Source organism: Caretta caretta, chromosome 10 (genome assembly GCF_965140235.1).
Source record: "Caretta caretta isolate rCarCar2 chromosome 10, rCarCar1.hap1, whole genome shotgun sequence".
NCBI classification, from domain to species: Eukaryota; Metazoa; Chordata; order Testudines; family Cheloniidae; genus Caretta; species Caretta caretta.
Genome location: NC_134215.1, coordinates 1,259,597 through 1,277,613, shown reverse-complemented (window position 1 = coordinate 1,277,613; position 18,017 = coordinate 1,259,597). Strand labels below are relative to the sequence as shown.

The 18,017-nt window shown below is 51.1% G+C and overlaps 1 protein-coding gene across 1 annotated transcript in view; it reads left to right on the top strand.

Moving 5' to 3' along the window:
- Positions 1-18,017, top strand: part of HS3ST4 (heparan sulfate-glucosamine 3-sulfotransferase 4) — a 157,133-nt gene that overhangs the window by 38,080 nt on the left and 101,036 nt on the right. The gene's annotated exons all lie outside the window — the stretch shown is intronic.

Below are 18,017 nucleotides of genomic sequence, written 5' to 3'. Positions count from 1 at the left end.
GTCCTGCTTTTGAGCAGGGGGTTGGACTAGATGACCTCCTGAGGTCCCTTCCAACCCTGATATTCTATGACAGGAATGCGGCCAGTGCAGCAGGCTGCAGAACCCCATTTACAATGCACCAACTCACCCGTCCTCCCACCTACCCATCCCAGAGCTTGAGGCATCGGGGAGGTAAAAGCTGTATCTGAATTTGGCAGATCAGGCCCCTTGTGAGCTAGGACTGAACAAACTGTACTGCTCCGATCTCTTAGCTCTCCTGGATGGAGTATCTCTAACCGGCTGCTTTGTGCCCCATCTTTCCACAAGCCAGTCCATTGTTATTGGCTTGGTTCTTCTCAAAACACACAAAATCTGATTCCTGTCTTCTTTTGCTTCAGCCTCCGCAGAGGGTGAAGATGACAGGAGCTTGACTAGCTGTTTAACAATCTGCCGTTGCCTTCTCCAATTCCCTGCAATCATTCCATAGCGATCCAATTTTCTCACTTACATTTGCTCTTGCTAACAGATTTGAAAAACTCTTTGTTAACGGAAATAGTCTCTGGAAGTCGCTGCATTGTATTTCTTTTTGCTATTCTAATTAGCCTTTTAATGCAGCACTGCTCATATTTATAGGTGGCAAATCTTCCCCCGTCGCCCTGCTTCTCCGGGTATGGAGAAACTTCTAAAAGCCTTTTGTGCCTGGCTGTTTTCTACGTCCTGCTTCCCCTGCCCTTCGCCTGGTTCAAACACCCTGACGCTCTGCTGCACTCTCTCAACCAAAAATTGGACGGGATTCCAGGGTCCCATTCCCAGGAAGTCACAAACCTTTGAGCAGCTGCCTCTGCTTCTCGTCTTCATGATTATTTCCAACCCACTCACATGGTGGTCTTTTGCTGCTCCCTACTTCATCCAGTTCTTCACCATCTCTTGGAAAGATGGCTGCCTGACATGGGCGCCCACATACAACTGATTTACCCTGTCCTAGCAGCTTGTCAGTGTGGACATGGATCCACTTCATTCATCTCTTACATGCTTTTAAGATCTCATTTCCCAGTCAGACACCACAGTCTCTCTGCATCCTTGAACTCTGAACGATCTAGTGTAGCCTTTTGTTCTGAACATCTTAGCTCCTTTCAGTCAGAAAGGCCTTTACATTCATACAAAGGGAATGTGGTAAGATATTCTTTCCTATCCACCATCCTCATTAATATTTTAAAATAAATCACCCATTTGATTCTTTTGATATATTAAAGAACTTGGATCGAATGATTTGCTATGCTGCATGCTGGAAATGCTCTGAGTTAAGACTAATAAGTCCATTTTCCCCAGTGTGTGTGTTTACACGCACTTATCCTACCAGCACTTATCCTACCAAACCTGATGGGAGAGTAACCCATAAGAACTCTCTTCCGCCACGTGTTCCTAACCTTGACTTAGGGACAATTCCCCCGGTAATGCTTTATCTCTGCACTTATGAAGCTTAAGCTACCCCAGAGCTCTTCTGGTTCAATGCCAAATTCCAGAATCAAACAGCAAAGTGATTTTTACAGGGCAATGTTTTATACATTGTAAAAACTTTATCCTTGCACTGGAGATGTAGAGCTTTACCCTTTGTGCAATCCCGCTGCCAGAGCCTTTCACTTTGTGGTGTCAAACAGAGAACACACAGCGCAGGGAATCTGCTGGCTTATCTGCATTTAGAAATTGTGTTAAATCTTAAGAGCCTCATTCCAGGTAGAAACATTCCGGTGACAAGGATGTGTTTTCTGTTGTGCAAATCTCTGGGTGTGGTGTGACAAGATGGCCGATGGTAGTATGTGGGTCCTGCGCTTTTCTTGGCTGGGGCTAAGATGCCACCTCTTGCCCCTGCTCTTGGGGCCTTGAGGGCCCCACAAGTGGCTCAGGAAGGTGGTAGAGGAGGGAAGTGGGAGAGGGGTCTGGGTTTGCGCCTCACTCAGAGCCCCAGCCCCTTTCAACCCCTGTGGGTTCTTACCCTCTTCCCCCTTGGGTGGGGTACTTTCGGTCCTTAGACGCTGGGGAAGGGAGTCTCCCTCCCCTGCTGGGGCAGGGTCTGTCCTACTTTGGTTCTCTGGTTTTTCGAAACACACCTCCAAGCTCCAGTCCTCTCTCCTTCCTCCTCCTCCTCTGATTGCCTGAAGCAGGGGGGTTTATTAGGTTCCTGACAGGGCCTTAATTGACAACAGGTGCTCCAATTAACCTGTAGCAACCCTCCCTAGTCTACAGGAAACCACATCTTAATTAGCCTCGAGCTCGCCCACGTCCCGGTGCTCAAAAGGAACACTCTACCACTGCTCCCTGGCCCTCCTGTATCACAGTGGTAAGGTGGGGTGGAGAGTGCAGACAGACACACACACAGCCCGGTGAGCTTGCTGGGCTACTGTTAATGTGCATTGTTCTAAGGTGCTGTCTCTCCTTAAAGAGGACGCTGTGTTTTGGAGAAGGTCCCTTTGAAATCTGAAGGTGAGCTCTCCATCTGGGCACCTCCTGCCAAAGTCCATGAAAGTTCCAGCTCCCAAGTGCACTGCAAAAGGCCAGGCAGTACCAGAGTACCTGTAATAGAGACCCTGGCAGTGCCATCCCCCACCCCCATGCATTCTTCTGTGATCAGCTCAAGTAATCCCGGATGTGTGGTAACCCCCCAGGCATACATTATAAACCATCCTGAACATGACAGTGTCCCATAACTTCCAGCACAGGAATTGGTGGGTGAGATTCAGTGTCCTGTGCTATTCAGGTCAGATGAGAGAATGGTAATGGTCCCTTGTGGCCTTGCAATCTGTGGCTTTCCCTGGAGGAAAGGACGTCTCCTCACATTAAGAGCTGAAGCCAAGTTCTCCAAACTCTAGTTTGTGGGGAGGTGTAACTTAGTACGGGATGAGAACATCTTGCATGGCAAGGAACCGAACCAGAAATGAGGCCGTTTTCTCACCGGGGAAGCTCCAAGTGTTTTCCTAATATCCCGTTTTTGTAAGTGCATATTTTGGAACATGGATGGCTGAAACTAGTGAGTTATTTGTTGACACAAGATATTAGCCCTTGTCAAGAGATGTCTTTTCTGTGCATACATTACATTTTCGACACTTTGTTTTCTTTTTTAAATTGCCCCAGTTCCTCAAACTCATCTCCGTTTTATCATTCGCTCGATGCGCTGCATGTTTTTGTCCAGTTAATGAGATAGTTGCAGCACCAGGATCCTTAAAGAGCCAGACACATGGGAGAAAAAGCGCCACAGCAGCTTAGCAGCACAGATCCAGATGCCCTGATACCTCAGGGGGTCTTCATTCGAACTCAGTGATGTGTTTTAATTCCTTTCCAAATTTCCCGTGTCTGAAACTTGCAGTAGGGCCCTGGCCTGCCTGCTGCCACCTTGAGAGGGAACCTGGGAGGGTCTGACGTGGGGATGAGAGGGGGCATGACTGGCGGGTGCGGAGGTGCCTGGAAACGCCTGCCACACCAAATAGAGACAGCTGTGCTCAAGGTGCGCAGCTTGGCAGCGTTTTACAGTGAAACGCTGCCCCAGATACACTGGGAGGGAAAGCGCCCAGGTAAGGTCAGTGAGGAAGGGGAATCTACGGTATCATGATGCTCTTGACCTGCACCAGGCATGTGAAATGCCTCTGCATCCATCACCCTGCACGGGAGGCTAGGGGGCCCCAGGACCCCATATCGTCTCCTCAGCCGTAGTCAGTTTAGTGCCGGAAGCCAGTTATTCTACCCAGCCGGAGAAGATCGCAACGTGGCCTCTTTCCCTCACCTCATTTTTACATCCCAAGCAAGAAGCGCTGTGGGAGAGAGAACAGAAGGAAAGCGTCTCAGAAGAGGATCAGACTGGCAGTGAAACAGACTCCTCCCGTGATCGGGGCAGGCTATTTTCAGCAGCAGGACGAGCTTGGGGAACTCCTGGCCACAAGAGCTCAGACTGAGCCATGGTGTGTTGAGAACAAAGTGCAAGACATGCCCCTTCCCACAGTCCTGATCAGGGTAGGGGCATGGTGGTGACAAGCCCTTTATAAATACTGAGGTAGGTCAATAGACTCTTCTTCCCCCTTAAAATGGCCACTGAATTCAGAGCAAAGGCATCTAACAGGATGTTCTTGACACAGGCATTGAACTTCAGCCTGGTTTAAAAATAAGGGCCAGCTCCTCAGCTGGGGCAAATCAGCCAGTGAAGCCAGTGGGATTCAATGCACCCAGTTCTGGATCTGGCCTGGCACGAAGTACGTTGCAGGTTGGCTGCTCCCGTCGACTGAGAATCCCAAGTTGCTTTCCACACCCTCAGTGGAGCCATACAGCCCCCCTGCAAAGTAGCTAAGGGATATGCAGGAACGAACGCCCCAAGACTAAGCCTCGCTTCCCTCCCACTGAGGGGGAGACAGCAGAGTACAGTCCAGAGCAGGACGTGAAGAGGACCCTCTTATCTAGTTGAGACTGCAGGGGGTTAGAGAGGCAGAACATTGAGACACGGGCTAGCGTTTGGCAAAGCCACTGAGATCAACTGTCTGCTCTTTAAAAAAAGTGCCCTGGGGTCTGTGATGACCACAAGTGGGCTCAGTCCTCTCTGACACAACACACCCCATGACCTTGCCTCACAAGCACGGCGGTGGGAGGCCTGGCCAGTGGAGCAGACCTACCTGATGTTCCCAAAGCACTGGGCAGCATCGCGTCTCTCAGGCAACAGAGTCCTGTCCTCAGCATGGCCCTAAGTCTGTCACTGGGTGCAGCTGTCTTGTAATGGCGCATTAGAAGTTATATGTAAGGAGCCATGTAAGGCTCGGACCCTTGCCCAGAACCTGGGTGCTGACATGCACACAGAAGAGTAGGGATACATTGATGGCTTCAATCCAGGATCTCTGTGTTTTCATCTACTAACGTTGTTTCAAACGTACCCTTTTTCTGGCGGAGCGAATAAGGGCCAGATTCTGGTTTTGGCTACCTGCAGAAAACCCAGAGTGACTCTCTGACGACACTGAAGTTTGTCCACAGTCACTCTGGTGGCATTAGACTGTGGCCCTGGGCATGATCCAGATCACACCAGTACGTGTTATAACACGTTTGATTGGCACAAACTCTCTGCCATCAGCTTGCTCTCCGCCTGGTTAGTGATGGGCAAAGGACAAAAACATGCTCAAAGATTTACCCTGAATAAGCACCGAAAACCTGGTCAGCATCCTTTAGTGCTTTTTTGTAGCTAGCTTTTGCATTGACAAGAGCTGCACAGAGATCAGCTCTTCACAAAGGCTTCTCACGCAATCATTTAACGTTTTGTTTCTAATTCATTTACGGTATAATTCCCTGAGAGGGAGAAGCCTCCAGTACCCAAGGGGTTAACGTTCTGTACGTGTCCAAGAAGCTCCTGTCTATTCTCAAGTGCTACTTGTACCTTTCCAAGCCTCCTAAACCCACCTCCTTGCTGTGACAAGCAAGAAATCCCAGCTTGCGCTCACTCAGTCTGAGGTCCCTTCCTTAGCAAAGCCATGCAGCTGGTTGCTCCTGTACCCAGCTGCACAAATGCCTCCTCTGGTTTGCTGCTGTTGGTGGCTCTGCAGTCATTAATCCAGGGAAACCAATGACAACTCATGGGGATGTGGTTCTGGGTTAAATCTCATCTCAACCAGACATGTGCTGTGCAGCCTGCATGTTGAAGAAGTGATTTGTCATTGGCTGGATAGCAGCACCTAGTAATGAGCAAGGTAACTCCCGGCTGAACCAGAAGCTGCTTTCTTGTGTTAGAGCAAATTGGGAAATATTGGCCAGAGTCAACATCTGTCCCTAGGGAGTTGTGCAGTCTGTGCTCTCAGGATGTGAGGACCATTCTCTCTCTACAGTCTCCTCCTTGACTCAGACTGGTGCCACCCCGCTTCGACAGCCTGAGCTGGAGAGAAGCATCCGTGACGGCCTGCAGCTTCGCCCGATGGAAAGGGCAGAGGGAGGTTAAACACCGATATGCACACGCAATGTGTGCATTGCAAACAAAATGCCAGCCTGTCCTGTCGCTGGATTTGAACCTTTCACGTTAACAGTCACCATTTTACCTACTGGCCATCAAGGGAACGTGTGATGAGCAGGGCCCTGTTCTGATGCGTGATGCACAGTAACCGAGCTCCCCTCATCTCCCCCCAGCCTCCTCTGTGCACAGAAACCTTCCTGAGCAAACCAGACTTTTTTCAGCCAGACAGTGAGCTGTCCACGCGGACTGGACAGCCAATCAGAAAAGGGAAGAGGAGGAACCTGACCCCAAGGCAGACAGACCTAGACATCACTGAGGCCATGTGCTCCCCGCTGCACACACACACAGGCCAGGAATGGCTACAGGACCTCAGCCACCACCTGCAGAAATCCATGCTGCAGCCTATGGAGCAGGCAGGAGACTGAGGACCTGCAACTAGGATCCTTTCTGGCAAGAGCTTTAGCAGCATTGGAGAGCAACTCTCTGGGGAGCCCGCTCTGCCCATAGAGATTCACCTGGGATTCAGAACAGACCACAGCAGCGCAGAGCTGTACTCCCACAGCTCTCCCAGCTGCTGCTGCCCCGGAGTGCTAGGGGGAGGCCCACACTCAACACTGTGGAGACATTTTTGGGCCCCACACTACAAGAAGGATGTGGAAAAATTGGAAAGAGTCCAACGGAGGGCAACAAAAATGATTAGGGAACTGGAACACATGACTTACGAGGAGAGGCTGAGGGAACTGGGATTGTTTAGTCTGCAGAAGAGAAGAATGAGGGGGGGATTTGATAGCTGCTTTCAACTACCTGAAAGGGGGTTCCAAAGACGATGGGTCTAGACTGTTCTCAGTGGTAGCAGATGACAGAACAAGGAGTAATGGTCTCAAGTTGCAGTGGGGGAGTTTTAGTTTGGATATTAGGAAAAACTTTTTCACTAGGAGGGTAGTAAAACACTGGAATGCGTTACCTAGGGAGGTGGTGGAATCTCCTTCCTTAGATATTTTTAAGGTCAGGCTTGACAAAGCCCTGGCTGGCATGATTTAGTTGGGGATTGGTCCTGCTTTGAGCAGGGGGTTGGACTAGATGACCTCCTGAGGTCCCTTCCAACCCTGATATTCTATGATTCTATGAATTAAAGCCTGATTCTCAGGGGCGCTGAGTCTCCACAAGCCCCCTGGGAGACGGGGGTGCTAAGCATTGCTGCGAATCAGGCCGCCCTGCCCACTGGTCCCATGGAGACTCCCATGCAGGGGGTGGGGATCCTGCCATGGGGCGAGCTGCTCTCCACCCCTCTGCATGGGAATGGGAAGATCCGTGCCTCTTGTTGGCTACTCCCTTGTTTGCCTTGCAAGACTTGCCAGGTTGCTGGCATCTTTCAACGGGCAAGAGATTCCGGGTGTGGGAGGGGGTCCCCTGCATAAAAAATACTCACTAGTCAGAAATCCAACCCCCCCCCCCAGTTTGGCATCTTTCTCCCCTCCCCACTCATGCTTGTGAAAGGGGCTAGCGATGGCTACAGGTAATTACTGGGAAGCCTCCCCAGCGGTGTGGAGCATGTTTCCTAGCAGGCTGTGTCAGCTGCTGCATCCCTGAAGAGGGCTCCAGGGACCATTGCTGGACTTGCTGCTGTGTTTAGACATTTTACAGGGGACAGGGGGAGGGGAGTTTATTGCAGTATTTATGAGGGACAGGAGATTATCTGCATACTCTGAAAAATCACTGGCCGATATAAAGAAGGGAAAGTATCTTCCCTTGGCAAAGAAGGTGGATTGGTATTAGCCTGGAGTCAAAGAGGATCTTAAATTATTGTTGTCTTTTTGTATCACTGAGCAGTGGCGTAAAGATAAAAGCCATCTGGGAGCAGTTCAGATAAGTGGGGGAAGCCAGAGAAGCCTAGATAAACTGGTGACAATCTGCCAGGATGAACCTAGTGGCTGTTAATGTTTCTGCTTTGCTTGCTAGGATTCACATTCATAACCCTGAGATCTGCCAGGGTTGGGCAGTGTTAAATCCTTCTCCTCTTCACCGCTCCATCCATTCCAGCAGGGGTATTGCTTGTGGCCACATGTCTCAACAGGTGTCACTGCAAAGCAGCGCCGTCTCTGCAAAGCGTTGGCTGGAGTCCTCAGATTTGTGCTGCCTCTCGGAAACACCTGTTCATTAAGCAGCTCTGGCTATAAATTCACATCCTTAGCTTCGTGTTTATCATTTCACCTGCCTCCAAATGGAAGCTGCAGGCACTTGGATCAGTGGATTGACAGGCTGTCTGGCTGCACAGCCACCCGAGACAGCTTCTCCGTATACAGAGATGCTTCTGCTTCCTTTAGCCACAGCATGGAGGAGGGAGGATTATTTTAACACCCCCCTCCCCCAAGGGATGGAAGTACACTGTAAACAAAGTTTTCCTCCATTGGGTGACTTTACTGCTCTCCACTGACACAGCTGACTAGCAGCCTAAAGCCAGGATAACTAGAGAGCTGAGACTTTCAAGAGTCAGAACACGTGCTGGCTGATACATTAGAGAATTAAAGAGTTAAAAGGGCACCCACTCGAAGCCAAAAACTAAGGGGTTAAATTAGTTAACATCTTGGTCCACAGCTGACTATTGTATGGCTAACATAGGGAAAAGACTCCTAAAATCATCTGACCCTGGCTGGTTCTATAGTTTAGACATAGGTCTATTCATAATAACCAATGGCGTGTGCGACAGAATGACCCAGCGAGAGCAGCTTGGCTGCTGCTTAGCACGTGAATCCTTGAAGTGTTATGGGGACGAGCACAGGGAAGGCTGTGTTTGTACTAGCTGCTTCCTGAAGCCTCGTTGAAGGGACAGGCTGGTTTCCGCACGGGCAGCTCTGAGACCGCAGGAAAAGTGGGCACTCAAAGCACTCAGCGTCTCGGACGCAGGCAAAACAGGCACCCGTGGAACGTGGGTTTCATGCGTTAGAAACCCACCATTCCTGCAGGTTTACTGACTTTATCGTCACTACTGCTTCTGTCACACCGTGTCAGTGCTCAGAGTCTCCAGCCAGGACTGGGTCTACAGAGGAAGAGACAGCGTCAGGCCAAAAGGGCTTGAACTCCAGGAAGTCAGGAAATGGACACAGGGCTCCGGGTGACGATAGGTGGCATGTGAAGGGAAGCATGGGGGAGAAGAATACTGTGGTTTAGCTGCATCCAACTATAATAAATATTTGAAAGAGTAAAATGCCTGGTTCCGAAATCTTCCTGGTAGGAGAATGTCTGTGCTGGCCCTGGGCAGCCCAGATGATCAACAGACATTCTCCTCATCACGAGGGTTAGACTACCTGACTCTGAGCAGATAGTCCGGATTCTTACCCAGACATTTCTAGACCATCCGTGTTATTTGTTAAACTGGCTTTGGTGGCAGAGTCAGTGTTTCCCAAGGGAGAGAAATGACACAAGGGAGGAGCCTGCGGCATGGAGTGAAATCAAAGCGGAGAAGCCATGACAGCTCGCATAGTGCAGCAAGGCAGACTGGGGCAGAATCACCTGCCCGGAGCTCAGAGCTGGTTTTGAACAGGACCTGTGCTGGGTAGAGAGGTCTGGTGGCACTCTCATGCCATGGTGCTGGGTGCAAAACGAACACCCAGACAGGTATTTTAAAATTAAAACTGGAGTAATCTTGAGGCCCATGTCATTCAAGAATTTCCTGAGGTCAGCCACCATCTTGACTTCAGTCCCTGCAGTGAAGCCAGGCTTGGTGAAATGCGGTCACATGGCTGCGTACCCTGTGCTGGTGTGGCATAGTCTTACAAAGACTGAGGATTGGTAATCAGTCCTCCTGGCAAGCCAGCAAGCTGCACGGCATTACAATAATCTAGTCTGCAGGAGATAAAAGCATGAACAAGCTTTGTGGAGTCAGACAAGGATAAGCACAACGTCTGGGAGGTTTTTCAAATGATAATGGGTCTCCTTAACAAAATGCTAAATTCTAAACCCTGTGGAAAGTCACATATGACACGAGGGGTTTACTTGATGATCCCAGATGAAGTGCAAGCAGATGGTAAGAGCCAGTCTGCTCAAGGGCTCCTTCCGGTGGCCAACACCTTTATCTCCACCCGTCTGTGAATGAGTGGGAGATTCCACCTGGACCCTGACTTGTACACACAAGAGGACATGGCACCACCGTACCCCTGGCAACCATCCATGGTGCCTAGGTACCCACCAGCCTCCTGTCTTCTGCTACCCTCCCAGAGCCCCCAAGCTGTCCCCAGGGTTATTCTGTCCCAAGAGAGTCAAAATGCCCCATTTCACACATTGCCCCTCAGGATAAATTCCTGTGCTGACCCCGCACACCAGGGTCCCCTGGGTGCTTGGGCCTTGCCCTGGCACTGCGTTGCCAGCAGCGTCACCACGTGCGTCTGTCCGTGTTCCCAGCGTGCTGCTGGGAGGCAGCTTTGAGTCATTTCAGAGGGTGCTCAGGGTGACTGAGCCTTTTCGAGGCGATCTCACTGACTCCCTGATGATTTCCAAATCTGTCTTTGTTTGGCGCTGCTTCTTGGAATGGCTTCCTTTCACCGCGCAGTTTGTGAGGGGAGTGATAAGGCTCATGAATATGTAAATGCTGTTCTGAAGGTGGGAAGTTTTTTCGGTTTGACCTACGATGTCTGCCTGAAGTGCACATGGTTTGGAACTCATAGAATGGCATCTGCAGAAATAATGGCCGGGCTGCTCACTGCCGACGCCCCCTCGGACGTAAGCCTCCAGCCATTACCAGTAGCTTTGCAGTGGGAAACCGGTGCTACTTGCATTCCAACTCTGCAGAGGCTAGTAAGGTCAGACCAGCCTGCCCAATCAGAAGCGGATGAACAGTGGGACTTATCCGAGAGATCAGGGAAATGCTCAGAGGAATCCTGCGAGGGTCCAACTTTCAACAGCTATTGCAAAGCACCAGCTTCTCACGCCGTCATTGTGGGAGCGCAGGACGCCGTACGGGCCGCAGAAAGAGACACGTTGTTATTCAGCACATACCGTCCTTGCTAGCGACACAGTCCAGCAGCAGGCTGTTACCAAATGCAAATGAAATGGCTTTGCAGTTCTTTGGCATTGAGCACCCGGCTCACAGTCATACACTGCCTGCTAGATTGCAACTAAATATTCAGTTCTCTGTGACTTCAGTGCCAGCAGTGAGTGCCTCCTGCCAGTAGTGTACACTAAACCCAGCTAGCCTGTACCGCTGACCCTAGTGAGATGGGCCTGAGCCAGTGGATCTTTGAAAGCTTCTGTAAATCATCACGGTCAGTTAATCACTGACTAAGTGCAGGACTAAGTGACAAACCCCTTTCCTTCTCCCACTGAGATCCTCGGGACTGCCAGAGTGTCAGGATAGATGGCACGCAGCATGGCTGATGTAGGGACTTGAATTAAACAGCACACCTCCTCTGGGGCCAGGAGCCAACTCTTCTGGGCCGAGCAAGAGCTGCTGCATTGTGGGAGACTGAAACCATTAGAACTGCCCAGCACAAATAGCTCCAGAAGCACGATCAATCATGTGCCTTGTCAGTAGTGAAGTACCTCTCCTCTGCCCCCAGAAATCTGGGTTGGCGTGGAGCCCTCTGCAGCGTAGAGCTCTGTGCCGAGGCAGGGAGACAAACTCCTTCAGACTGCTGTTGCAACTTCTCGAAGGTTTTAATGATTGTCCTCAGACAAAACTAACCCTTTACAGTCTGGAAAATGCAGTGTGGTGTGCTCCAGGGCAGCACATGTGACAGACCACTGGGAATAAGCCTGTGGTGGTGGCAGGGTCCAGGAATTAACATGGCATAGGCAGGACTTCAGCTGCCAGCCCGGTCCTGGGAGACGACCGCGAGGCCCCTAATCCAAGGCAGCCCTGGGACTTTTCCCCACTGGCACATTCCTCCCAGGCTGATGGTTGCCTGTTGCCATAAAAATCTATGTCAATAATGAAGCTCTGGACAACGTGGATCATAGAATCATAGAATATCAGGGTTGGAAGGGACCTTAGGAGGTCATCTAGTCCAACCCCCTGCTCAAAGCAGGACCAATCCCCAATTAAATCATCCCAGCCAGGGCTTTGTCAAGCCTGACCTTAAAAACTTCAAAGGAAGGAGATTCTACCACCTCCCTAGGTAACGCATTCCAGTGTTTCACCACCCTCCTAGTGAAGAAGTTTTTCCTAATATCCAACCGAAACCTCCGCCACTGCAACTTGAGACCATTACTCCTTGTCCTGTCCTCTTCTACCACTGAGAATAGTCTAGAACCATCCTCTCTGGAACCACCCCTCAGATAGTTGAAAGCAGCTATCAAATCCCCCCTCATTCTTCTCTTCTGCAGACTAAACAATCCCAGTTCCCTCAGCCTCTCCTCATAAGTCATGTGTTCCAGACCCCTAATCATTTTTGTTGCCCTTCGCTGGACTCTCTCCAATTTATCCACATCCTTCTTGTAGTGTGGGGCCCAAAACTGGACACAGTACTCCAGATGAGGCCTCACCAATGTCGAATAGAGGGGGACGATCACGTCCCTCGATCTGCTGGCTATGCCCCTACTTATACATCCCAAAATGCCATTGGCCTTCTTGGCAACAAGGGCACACTGCTGACTCATATCCAGCTTCTCGTCCACTGTCACCCCTAGGTCCTTTTCCGCAGAACTGCTGCCTAGCCATTCGGTCCCTAGTCTGTAGCTGTGCATTGGGTTCTTCCGTCCTAAGTGCAGGACCCTGCACTTATCCTTATTGAACCTCATCAGATTTCTTTTGGCCCAATCCTCCAATTTGTCTAGGGCCCTCTGTATCCTATCCCTGCCCTCCAGCGTATCTACCACTCCTCCCAGTTTAGTATCATCCGCAAATTTGCTGAGAGTGCAATCCACACCATCCTCCAGATCATTTATGAAGATATTGAACAAAACCGGCTCCAGGACCGACCCCTGGGGCACTCCACTTGACACCGGCTGCCAATTAGACATGGAGCCATTGATCACTACCCGTTGAGCCCGACAATCTAGCCAACTTTCTACCCATCTTATAGTGCATTCATCCAGCCGTACTTCTTTAACTTGCTGACAAGAATACTGTGGGAGACCGTGTCAAAAGCTTTGCTAAAGTCAAGAAACAATACATCCACTGCTTTCCCTTCATCCACAGAACCAGTAATCTCATCATAGGAGGCGATTAGATTAGTCAGGCATGACCTTCGCTTGGTGAATCCATGCTGGCTGTTCCTGATCACTTTCCTCTCATATAAGTGCTTCAGGATTGATTCCTTGAGGACCTGCTCCATGATTTTTCCGGGGACTGAGGTGAGGCTGACTGGCCTGTAGTTCCCAGGATCCTCCTTCTTCCCTTTTTTAAAGATTGGCACTACCTTAGCCTTTTTCCAGTCATCTGGGACTTCCCCCGTTCGCCAAGAGTTTTCAAAGATAATGGCCAATGGCTCTGCAATCACAGCCGCCAATTCCTTTAGCACTCTCGGATGCAACTCGTCCGGCCCCATGGACTTGTGCACGTCCAGCTTTTCTAAATAGTCCCTAACCACCTCTTTCTCCACAGAGGGCTGGCCATCTCCCCATGTTGTGATGCCCAGCGCAGCAGTCTGGGAGTTGTCCTTGTTAGTGAAGACAGAGGCAAAAAACTTTGGCTGTCTCCGCTCAATTGTCACCAGCTCACTTAACCTTAATAGGGAGCCTGACGCTAGAATCAGCAAAGCCTCTGCCATGTTTGGCAAATGTACCTCATGGGTCTGTAACAACCAGCTGCTAACCCTGAACACAAAGGCGTCTGTTCATCAGGCTTGTGTCCTCAGTACCCACTTTTTCAGCTGTGAAAGCTGGGTGACTTACGCCAAGCAGGAGCAGATATTGAACAGTTCTCGCCTCTGCTGTCTTAGAAAATGTTCTGGAGTTACTTGGCACCAATGGATCACCAATAATGAGATCTTTGAGAGCACCAGCCTACAGTCTATGCAGACCATGCTGGAGGCTCACAGGCCTTGCTGGCTGGGACACCTGGATCATCTGCTGAAGGCTGTGCTCTATGGCCAACTCAAGAACTGCCTGTGACGCAGAGGAAGGCCAAAGCTCTGGTACAGCGACAAGGGCAGCAAGGCCTCAAGAAATTCAGCATTCCCACTGGCAACTGGGAGAACCCAGCCTACAGCCGCTCAGTCTGGAGAAGCTGGGACAAGGCTGGTGCAGTGACTGTGGAGAGCCGTCAGAGAACCCAGGCTGAGGCCTGCAGGCGAGCCAGGAAGTAGAGCGTGCTCCAGCCTCCATCTGGCGAGTGGACCTGTAGCCACTGTGGAAAGGTTTGTCCCTCATGCATTGGGCTCTTTTCCCCGTTCCATTGCCAAGCACCATTGACAGGCCGACGTTGTCACGTCTCCTTTCATCTGTCACGATGTTGCATGGCCAGATGTAGAGCTTCAGTGGTTCTATTAAGCAGACCGCACACCTGCTGCAGACAGCCCTGGCTCGCTTTTCAAAGGTGCTGACCAATCTCAGCTCACAGGTACTTTAATAGAAGGTGCGGGTGCTGAGCGCATCTGACATTCAGGCCACGAGGTTGCCAGTACTCTGCAAACTGGACGCCCCTGAGTGCTTGTGAACAGACCTGTGCGTGCCCCTCCCTTCAGACTCATTCATGAACCTTTGAGCTGTGTTCCCTGACTCTGCCAGCTCGCAAGGCAAAACTCCTGGCGATAGTCCTGAATCCAGCTCTGCCCAGTGCAGCACCAGGCAGTGCCATACCTGCTGCTGTGCTGTGCCCCTGAGCAAGGCGCAGGGAGATGTGGCCTCACAAGAGTCTCTGGCACACAGACAAGGGCATTGGCCAGGAGTTAGTTTTCAGCCGGAGACCCCCATGCCGAGTAGTGACTGAGGCGGGGAGAGTGCACTGGGGATGTTCGCCAGACAATTCCCTTCTGTAATTAACCTTCCCAGCCACCAGGTGTCACTATTCCACAAATAAAAGGGAACCCGAATTCCCTTGGCATCGCACAGCTTGGCTCTGGGCTCCGCCGTGGCGGTTCCATTCCCACCAAGAAGTTATCCAGCAACAGCCACTGCCAGCTAAAGCCTACGCCAGGAGCGGGGCTAGCGGCCTTCTGCGCCCACCTGGACATCACGTCCTTTGCACACACAAATCCAATACGCTCTGCATAAATCCCACCAAGTCCTGAGCTGTCTAACAATAGACTCACTTCTTGGAACAGACACAACGTCTTGAGGGAATGCAGCGCTCGTTGCACTCCGGCATTGGTGGGGCTGTTTTGTTGTGTGGAGACAGCTGTTTATAACGGGACACGCCGAGCAAGCGACCTATCGGCACTGGAGGTGATGCAGCCTGTGAACGGTGGCCTACGATGGCGGGTGGCGGTAACCTGGCCATGTGCTCTAGCCACATAAACACACTGCACTCCAAGACTGGGTTTAGCGGCAGTCATTTATGCAGAGCTCTTAGCATTTACCATAAAATTAGACTCTGTCTCCTCTGCTTTTGACCTAAAGGATCAATGGGAGTGATGCACGGCTTTCTGGAGGCATGGAGGGAACAGCAGGCAAATAAATCCCAAACCCTGTGAATAATTTCTTTGACGCAGGAATAAAAAAACCCCTAGGTTTGTGGTGGTTGGGGGTAGATTAACCCATTCTTGTAGTGCACACCCAAGTGCATTAGAGCATGGTAATTCCCTCTGCACCAACGCTGCACTGGAAGGCATCTTGCTTTGTACATTACTAAGAAGAGACCGGAAAGGACAATGGATGTGTTTTGTCAGCTTGAAAAAATCCCACATGACATCCATTTAGCCAGGAACCATTCTCACATTTAGTCAATGCCACCGCAGGGTCACTGGGGCTGGGTCTTCCTTTCTCAGTGGGGTCCTATGTTCAGTTAACTTCAGACTCAACCAAAATTCATGTGACCCACAGTGATGTCTTAAGGCCTGGGCAAACTGGGCACGCACCCAGTGGGGGGCCCCAGCAGTGATGTGTACAATTGTTTTATCCACTTTCAGCTCATGCAATGAGAAGTTCATAAGCAATTGGAGCTGCAAAAAGAAAAAAAAGCAGCTGAAGAAGGCAATGTTTTTAAATCAGCGAAGACAAATAACACTTTGTCTCTTACCACGCTGTTGTGTTTTGGTTCACAGTAAAATTGCTAAGACCAGAATTACTGTTTATTTCCTACTGTATTCTGGTAGGGACCCCAATGTACGCTGTCCCCCAGGCCCCCAAAAGCATTCAGGTGGGCTAGTGACCCAATACCAAGGCTCTCTTAGAATTAGCACCACCGTGGCTACAGCTAGGCAGCATTGCCAGTGTTCTGCCAATCTCCACTTTTACGCCATGCTCATCATTGGAATGTCTGAGCCCCTCACAAAGCTGCTGTCGCATGAAAGATCTGCCTGTGGCCTGACGTATTCTTCCACCTCATTGTCTCGGCTCTGCCAAAGCCTGTACTGGAGTCTGGGGTCCTTGTTCACAGGGAACTGTGACAGAGGAATGTCTCTCTGTTTGGAGCTGCAGGGCACATCTGGTGTCTGCCATGGACAGACGTGCCACTTGCCTAATTGACTCAGGATGTTGTGCTGAAGTAAAGAGCCGTCACGTTTGCCTCTTAAAAGCAGGGCTGTAGCTGCTCTCATCCATCACATCTCTCTGGAGTCACCCAGGCTCCGAAGCCATCAAAGCTCCTTGTCCCCCAGGAGGTTCTGCCCTCCCTACCACCCACTCCATGCATCTCTGCTGCCCATCTTAGGCTGCTTTGCTTGGCCCTATGCTGGACGATGGATAGCGCGGAGGACACGGTTCCCCCAGGCAGAGTCAGAAATGATGGTGCTATTGTCATCTCTGTGCTGTACGTGCAGGGGAGGGTGAATGGGGGGCAGATAGGGATGTTTTCTTTCCCATGCTGATAGCTTGCCCCTTTCTCAGATCCCTACCCCACATATATTTCCCCTCCTACATCCCCCTGCCCAGTGCATTTCTTGCAGTGACAGGCAGTGGAATGTCTTCTCCACAGCTCTCCATGCTTGTAGCTCTACTCCAAGTGACCACTAACTACTCCTTAGTTCTCTTGCGGCATCTTCCCGCCGCTGTGCATCTCCCCTGCAAACAGCCCTGGGGGAGAGGGCTTGGCCAAGTGCAAGGAGGCCGCTATGTCGCTGCCTCTCATGTGTGCGACACCTTTCTTGACCTGGAGCAATGCCTGGGGCAGGTGGAGAGTGGGAACATGCTGGTCTCCCAGTTGGCAGACCGATTCCTGGCGTGTAGATCCACAGAACAGGATTCTAAAACTGGTCACAACTGCCGGCGCGGCCACCTGCTTCCTTCCCGAGAGCCGGCCGTCCTGCTTGCTGCAAACGCCCTTTCCTACCAGACTGTGTCTAGGCAAGAGCTTTCCCTGCGCTAGGAGGCACGTGCGGCCGTTGGTCCCCAGGTTAAAAGGCTTTGTGCCTGCTGTGTTCTTGGGAGGAAGAGACTCTGCATCAGAAATTCCAGGAGTGGCACTTGTGGAAGGAGCTTGCGGCTAAACGGCTGAGGAGCTTCTCACTTCGCAATTTAAATCCTTCTTGACCCATCTTCTTATTCCAAGTAGCTGCTGAGTCTTCTCTTGTACAGTCAGCAAACAGCTTCTGAGTGCGTGTGTTGCTCCTGGGCAGAGAGGGGACAAGGTCTCCTGCAGGCAGCCGGCTGGGAAGCACAGAACAAATCAGCAATAAAAGTACATTTGTATCGTGATGTTTCCTCTGCCCACCATGCAACCCCCTGCCCCAAGTGCTTCCGAGTCTCCCCGGGCTGTGGTCCGTGGCCTGCAGAGGGCCCCATGGCCGCAGACCCCTGTTCGGCTTCCTCTATCGACTGACAGCCCCTCTGGGCAGGGATCATCTCTTGGCTTTCTGTGTAGAGTGCAGCCTGAGGGGGCCCGGTCCTGGGCAGGGGGCTTTGGGCACCAGACGTTCACACCACTGCTCCCCTCAGCACTGTCCCCAGCCTGCATACAAACAAAGAGCCACTGCAGGGACCGCTGAGGGCTTTCGAAATACAGCGGAGGAGAGAACTGAACCCCTGAGTCACCCGTCAG